The following is a 7,995-nucleotide window of genomic DNA, read 5'->3' as shown; positions in this document are numbered from 1 at the left end:
CATTCAATTCCATATTATCTATATATTTCTTCGAGTTTCGAGCAGCAACATTTACATACAAGGTTCATGACGTCATATTTGAATATATATTAAAATAATAAAGTAATAGGCCATCGCGTACAATTAGTAAGGATGTTTTAGACATGCATCGATATAATGATTGATATATTCAATACGATTAAAGGTAAATGTGTGAATAGAACCATCATCTTTTTAAAATCAAATTACGAACTCGGGATGGTATCGTTGAATTAGTAATCAACCATTTTATTGTTACTAGGTGGATGTCATCAGGAATGATATACCAGGAGGATTCAAAGACAGTTTGATGCTACAGTGGGATAATATGTTTTCTATTCATAGGCTCAAAAAAGAATTTACTTGACAATCTCATTGACTGACAGACCATACCAATAGCTAAACTATGATAGTCATGAATTTTGTTTCCTGTCGAAGAGATAAACGTCCAATGGCGATATGCATACACATTCTCTCTCTCTCTCTCTCTCTCTCTCTCTCTCTCTCTCTCTCTCTCTCTCTCTCTCTCTCTCTCTCTCTCCCCAACCACCACCTTGCTTATAAACTCATTATTGCAATATATAAATCCAGCCTCATCTCTTTCCCCATAAGTCATATGAGAATTTCACAATTAATCTGATGAGTTGGAATTTTGTATGAAACATATCTGACCATTGGATTTTTTTATGGAATGGAAATTTAAGGGTCATCAATATTTGAGACGCTAATTCTGCAGTACATGATTTACAATTTTTGGCCAGAAAACTCGTCTTTAAAATATCAATTGAATAAAATTACCCTCATCTTGGCAAAAACTCTCAGTCCTGGGACTTCACGAATATGACATTTGAAGGAATTGTTTTCTGATCAAATTTTAATTACATGGTTTTCCCTGAGTATGGCAGTTAACTGATTAAAGAACAACAGGGCACAGCAGTACGGTAGTTGCCTCTTACCCAAAGGTACTGAGTTCAACTCCTTGCCGTATTTATTTTGTTTCCATATGCTCAATATACAGTATATATGTCGTGCATGCAGGCTTAAGGGAGGAACATTTTCCCGACAATGTCAGTCTGGTGAAGAACTGTTTAAAAAATGTATAAAGTGGTAAAATTATATGGAAGTTAGAGAAAAATCTCTGGCAAATGAAAATATTAAGAGAGAACAATTTAATCTAAGCCATCGAATTAAGACCACAGAAAGCCTTATCTCAATGTATGTGAAAATGGAAACGTTTCGGATTGAAGCAATACAAACAATAGACATTTCCAGCATAAATCTGTCGTTATCATTACAATACTTATTGTCCACCCACTACGGAGAACACACTCTACAATTCTCACTCATTTTGTTTATTTGCTTTCAACGTTGTTTTGCTGAAAAAGATTTGCACTCGAAACGGATTTTTTTGGTATTATTTCAATCCTAAGTCTTTTCTATTTTTTCCTTTTCATTATTATTCTATAATGCACTTTAATTAAACCCTTTTGAAAACAGCAGACCAATAATTCCGCAAGACGCACCTTTTCTGATAGCTTTGAATAGTGGCCTTTAAACTTTTTATTTCATAAATAATAATAATATAATCTTTATTGTTCAAATAAAAGTCAATTCATGTGAGGTAAACAATGCTCAAACAGTTTGGTTCATCAACAGCTTTTGACAAAAGGTTTTTCCCTTTTTTATCAAGACAACGTATCATTGTAATGATTTTTCTGCGTTTTTTAACTTAAAATGCATAGTCATAATGATTATAAATTGAAAGCATAATTTCCTCATCATTATACTCGTACATATATTTACATATTTACATATATTTGATTCAAAATAAAAGGGCATTTGTGAGACTAAAACAAATGTTGTTTTTATATATATAAAAGTACACGATCTCATATCGTGTAAAGGTTTGGTCGTTTACATTGTACAGTGGAATCCTGATTAAGTCAATACCATCGAACAAGAAATGTTGGTAGACTGATTTTATCGATTATCTATGGAACTTTCATAGCTAATAAACTGAAAATTTGGGACCAACCAAGAAGTGTTAACCTTAAACAGAAGTTGACTTTAAGAGTGTTGACTTTATGCAGATTCCACTGTATCACGTGTGAAGATTTTTATTGTCCTGCAACAGACAATGGCCAAGAGAATATAAATGAGATGTTTCCACGAGTCCTTTTATTCCTCGCCATTTCTTGCTGATCTCTGAATGTTCCTCTGAACTAAAGGTACAGTTTTATTATAACATGATACGCAAAGAGTAGACTAGTGCAGAAGACAACTGACTTTATAATCGTTTTGCTGTGATGAGAATTGAACCCGCGACTCGACTGGTACGATACCTTCGCCAGTCGGGTCTTGGGTTCAACTCTCATCATAACAAAAGGATTTTAATTTTCTATCGTCCTCTTGCATTTCTCCTCTTTTCGATTCTTGCTGTTACTACTATCAACATAATTGTCTGCTCCACTCACTTTTCTGACCTTGCGCTGCTTTTTCGGATTGAATCAAAATTATGTGGTCGATGCATTCTAGGTACAATATATGGTGTAATGGTAACACGTTTGACTGGTAATCAGGAGGTCTGAGGTTTGATCTTGAAACGAGGCAGTCTGATTTTTGGATTGTTTTTCTTTTTTTTTTTTGTCTTTCTGCTTCGTCTTTCTCTGTTTCATACACACCTCGTCAGGTCTCAGGTTTGGAAATTTTTGACTAGATGATCATCATTTAAACCAATATTGATTTTCTATCCGAACTTTTCAATACACGTCTTAAAAGAGTAGACAATTAATTGGTTAAACGTCATACAACAAGGAATCGTTTTTATATGGGTGCATCAGTCTACGAGCTGTAGTGAAACCTGAAAGTCCAAGTTATTTTATGCTTTTTTCTCTGATTTTCAGCCTTGTTATCCACGGATCCAAAGATGTTTTCTCTTCTATTCCTTGCCTCTATTGTATTGCCCAGTGTTATTGGACAATGTTGCTTGCCAGAGAAAATGTCAGCTATCATATTTGATGCTAACAGTCGGGTAAGTACCATCATCATCATCATCATCATCATCATCATCATCATCATCATCATCATCATCATCATTATCATCACCATCATCATCATTACCATCCATTAACATCCCCATTGTCAACAACTGACATCAGTCATAATGCCAGGGCGACATCGAAGTTAGTATTAAATAAAAAAAATGGATACAATAACTTCAGAAAACTAACAAAAAAGCAAACAAGGAACGTTTTGGGCTAAAATCATGCTCCAGTCACATCAGCAGATTTATTATAAACGAAGTATGATCTTTTCGCCAAAAAACATTTATTCCGTCAATAACAATATGTGAATCCTTAACTCCTTCCTTACGGAGCATTTTTAGTATTTTCCCAAAATCGTAGGCTTAACTACCAGAAACATTGATTTTTTAAACTCAAACAAGCTCTCTACAAAATAACTTTATGTTCTTATTAATTAAACAAAAATCATTCTTCAAAGTTTGTGATGTACAGAATAAATCTGAAAAAGAAAAATGTATATTGTATCGTAACAAATGTGACGATTTTGCTGCAGGTGGTAAGGAGAGGGTTAAAGAAAATTATAATTTAAAAATTCTTTTCCAATAATTTAACAGTAAGAAAATAGTATCGAAAAACCCGTGTGATAATAATTATATTTACATCTTAAGTTCTACGTACCACTTATATTATAACTTACCCTGCAATATTACATAGTAAGTGATTAAACATAGACGGTTTATAAGTGTCCACGTCTCAAGCAACGTGCACATATTTGAAAGTTTGATAACCCAAATAGTTCTATTCTCATTGTTGTAATGGAAATACTCTCAAACCAACACAAAATAGTGTCGGTCCGATACAACAATGTTAAATAAAACCTATAGTTCCGTTCGATTATCAGACCTGGTAGAATGCGCACGTAGCTGTGGGCTCATCGGTGTAATGGAATACTCTCAAACCAACGCAAACTATTGCCCATTGCCCAATGTTAAATCTATCTTTAAACCCTTGAGCTTTTATAATATATCCACTTAATATCCACTTAACGTGCTCAAAACGCTTTACAAAGGGCCCCTGACCAACAATAACACGTAACGTGTAGAACCAGACATGACTCTTTTTAAGCGATATTACAAATCATTTTTTCGACAGAGACAACACTGTTAACGGCAGGTACTCATTTTACACATGAGTACGATAAGAAAATGTGAGTAAAGAGCCTTTTCCAAGGACACAACTATGTGCTGAGCGAGGCTCGAACCCAGGACCTTCCGATCCGAAAGCGAGTGTCATAACACAAGACCACATAGCCGCACAAACCCTTAATGCGTTCAGTGATTAGACGAGATGTGCATGAAAGTCTCTGACGATTTATGTCGGATTGACTTAGATACTCAAAAACGAATTTGTCTTAAAAATGAAGAAACTTGAGTCAGGTTTATGTTTGATACTGATGAGAAAAATAGGGCATGGTGAAGTGACAAATGTAAACAGAATACAAAGTCACGGGGTCGGTGCAAAACTCAGGATCTAATTGGATTCAATAGTCTGATGTCACGTCGCCCAGCAACGGCGGCCATCGTGGTTCTAAACAAAGAAAATCGGTACTTTTTATTCTTCATGGTGGCCAGAACTGTTGAAGCGTATTGACATGACACTCTCCGCCTTGGTGAGAGAAAGAGAGAGAGAGAGAGAGAGAGAGAGAGAGAGAGAGAGAGAGAGAAAGAGACAGAGAGAGAGAAAGAGAGAGAGAGAGAGAGAGAGAGAGAGAGAGAGAGAGAGAGAGAGAGAGAGAGAGAAAACAGCGAGTGATGGCACTACCGACTGAGCCATCAACCACACATGCGGCTATCAAATTCAGTACCAATCGTGCGCCTCTCTTCTCTCAACCACTTAGGGAAACACAACGAGGCCGGCTGATAAACTCGCAAACTTTTTCACACTAATCGAGCAAGTTAAGCTATGCAGTCCGCTCTGTATGAAACAATACACGGTAACATAATATAAATAAAATAAGACACACATGGAATAACTCCGATATTGGGTTGCATAAAATTCAGAAAGTGTGGAACGAGCACTTACATCAATAATGATGAGAACAATAGGTTATGTAAGAGGTGCCAGATGAAAACAGAGAATAAAAAGTCATAAGGTCAGTTCCAAACTCAGGATCCAATTGAAACACCTGAGTCGTCCGAAGAAAGGACTAAAACTTTGCAAAATTAAGTCCGAATGTGCCTTGATTTTAGTCTGGGACTTGCTTGGTCAGCTCACATGAAAAGCGATTTTTTCACGTTCTTGACTAAAGGCAGAGACTAAGCGCTTGTTTGCGTATGTAAAAATGGGCCTGTGTTGGACTTCACCGTCAGTGTCTGCTTAGTTACAAGGATACTCCATGGCGTCGGCAAGATTGCAGCTATTGTGATATTGAAAGAGCTCCGATTCAGATGAAAATGTCGGTTACGAATGGCAGAGGCAAAAAGTGTCCTGTTGCTATCTCCCTAGCTTTTAAAAAACCTGTAAGGAAAGTACAGTTCTTCGAAAGTACACATTTTTGTGAGTAAAGCCTTTTAAAACCCCGATTTACGATTTAAGTGGGCTCGCGATTGCTAGTGAACGTAGAAGTCGAAGAGTTCGAAGAACTCAAAGAACAACAACAAACAAACACACAAAAACGGTTAGAAAGTATAATGGAGACAAACGTAATTCTGCTGGCATTGTAACTGGCTGAAATAATGAGATTCATCAGAACACACTTTCCGTTTCGTTTGATTTTTTTTTTTTTTTGGGGGGGGGGGGGTTGTTTTGTTTTGTTTTTTTTTTGTTTTTTTTTTTTTTTTGTTTTTTGTTTTTTGTCTTTTGTTCTATTTGTTCGAGTTTACATGAAACTTTCATTTACCTAAATATAGAATTGACAATCGACAGTCAATTCACGTGACTTGATTCATCATGTGGCTATGGCAAAAGCAAGTTCAAAAATGAAACGTAACGAAATATATCTATACCGGTTGTGTTGCTAAGTTCCTCTTTGGAAATCTTTTGAGTTGAAAGTATGATGACGACTACTATCTTACCTGCCATCGTGTATAGAATGCTTGGTGTTACCAGCACAAAATTACCGAATTAGTCGGCCTCCTTACAACGCCCACACTTCTAGGCCAGAGGCTAGAAAACGTTAATAAACTTCTCAGGCTTAAGACTAGGAACTAATTTACTAAGCTAGTAAAGAACTAAATTTAGTCCGCTTTCATAAAAATGGGCCCTGCTATATTTTGTGTTACCCTTTTCTGATCGATTTCTTTTGTTTACAACAAAATTAACCCTTTCGTAATTCACCAATCATGTGATAAGAATACAACGTGATAATATGTAGCAATTGATACGTGATACTTAGCAGATAGCTAACTTCTTCTTCTAGGTTCCATGCCTGGTCCAGGCTTCGGATACTGCATGAATTATCTCTCTCCATTCCTCCCTGTCTCTTGCCTTTTCAAACAGCTCTTGGATTGTTAGGCTGGTGAAGCCCTTCAGTTGGTCTATGAGTGTTTTTCTTTGTCTCCCCCGGGCGCGTTTACCAGGTATTTTTCCACAACTTGCCAGGTATTCATTCTTATCTTTCCTTACTATGTGTCCGAAAAAGGATAGTTGTCGATCCACTATTAAGGGCATTAGTTTCCTTTGTTGGTATGTTTGTTTTAGCACTTCTTCGTTCGTTTTGTGTGCAGTATACGATATTCTCTGCATCCTTCTCAAGCACCACATTTCAAAAGCTTCAATGTTCTTTTGTGTTTCTGCATTTGTAGTCCAGCTTTCGCATCCGTATAACAAGATTGGCCACACGTAGCACTTCAAGACTCGGAATCTAATCCCGAACGACATCTGTTTGTTTTTCAAAATGTTTCCCAGGTCCATGGAGGCCTGTTTGGCTTGAGTTATTCTTGCTCGTATGTCTCGGTTACATCTTCCATCTGTTGTCACTATTGAACCTAGGTATTTAAAACTTTCTACGTTGGTAAGTTGCTCGCCGTGAATCGTTATATTGCAGGTGTTGTTGTTTTCGGGGTTTTTCTGTATTACCATGCATTCCGTTTTGGTGATATTCACTTCCATTCCCTTGGCTTCACTATCTACTACCACTTTGTCAACAATCTTTTGAAGTTGGATTTCTGATGTTGCAATGAGTACCGTATCGTCTGCGTATCTTATATTATTTATGTTGTGACCTCCCACTTTTATTCCCTCCATATTATTTATGCCCTCATGATTGTTTCTTGGTATAGATTAAACAGATCTGGTGAGGCAACACACCCTTGACGGACTCCTTTCTTAATAGGAATGGAATTTCCTGTAGAGTTTCCGATTTTGATAGATGCCTGCTGGGTGTAGTATAATGTTTGCATGAGTCTGAGGTCTTTCTCATCAGCGCCAATGGAGTGCAGTTGTTTTAGTATTTCTTCGTGGCATACTCTATCAAAAGCTTTTTTGTAGTCGACAAAACAGAGGTATAGTGGGGTCTGAACCTGTATAGCTCTTTCACTTAAAACACGGAGGAGGTATATTGCGTTCCTTGTCCCTCTGTCAGGTTGGAATCCATATTGTTCTTCTGCGATTTCGGGGTTAATCTTATTCCTTAGCCTGTTGATAATTATACGCAACAGTATTTTGTTGATGTGGCTTATTAAACTTATAGTTCTAAAATTTTCGCATCTGACTGCACCTGCTTTCTTTGGTATTGCTATAAAAATAGAGTTACAGAGATCTTCTGGAATTTTCCCAGTATTGTATATATTGTTGAATAATATGTGAAGTTCATCAATTGCCAGATCTCCTAGGCTTTTTAATACCTCTACAGATATTTCATCAGGGCCTGTTGCTTTACCATCCCTCATTCGTTCCATGGCATGTTCAATTTCACTTTTGGTGATGTTTGGTCCGCTTAATGGTTCTTTGAATT

At 36.7% G+C, this 7,995-nt stretch overlaps 1 long non-coding RNA gene across 1 annotated transcript in view; it reads left to right on the top strand.

Moving 5' to 3' along the window:
• LOC144970274 (uncharacterized) overlaps positions 1-3,044 on the top strand; it is a 265,721-nt gene extending 262,677 nt beyond the window's left edge. The window contains exons 2-3 of the long non-coding RNA XR_013644929.1: positions 2,153-2,246; positions 2,922-3,044. This is a non-coding gene — a long non-coding RNA (uncharacterized LOC144970274). The remainder of the gene's footprint in view (positions 1-2,152; positions 2,247-2,921) is intronic.
• The last annotated feature ends 4,951 nt before the right edge of the window (positions 3,045-7,995 follow it).

Source organism: Berghia stephanieae, chromosome 4, assembly GCF_034508935.2.
Source record: "Berghia stephanieae isolate SIO BIC M18660-M18661 chromosome 4, UCSD_Bste_1.3, whole genome shotgun sequence".
Classification (NCBI taxonomy): domain Eukaryota; kingdom Metazoa; phylum Mollusca; class Gastropoda; order Nudibranchia; family Aeolidiidae; genus Berghia; species Berghia stephanieae.
Note: the sequence above shows the minus strand (reverse complement) of the source record. Positions and strands in the feature narration are given on the sequence as shown.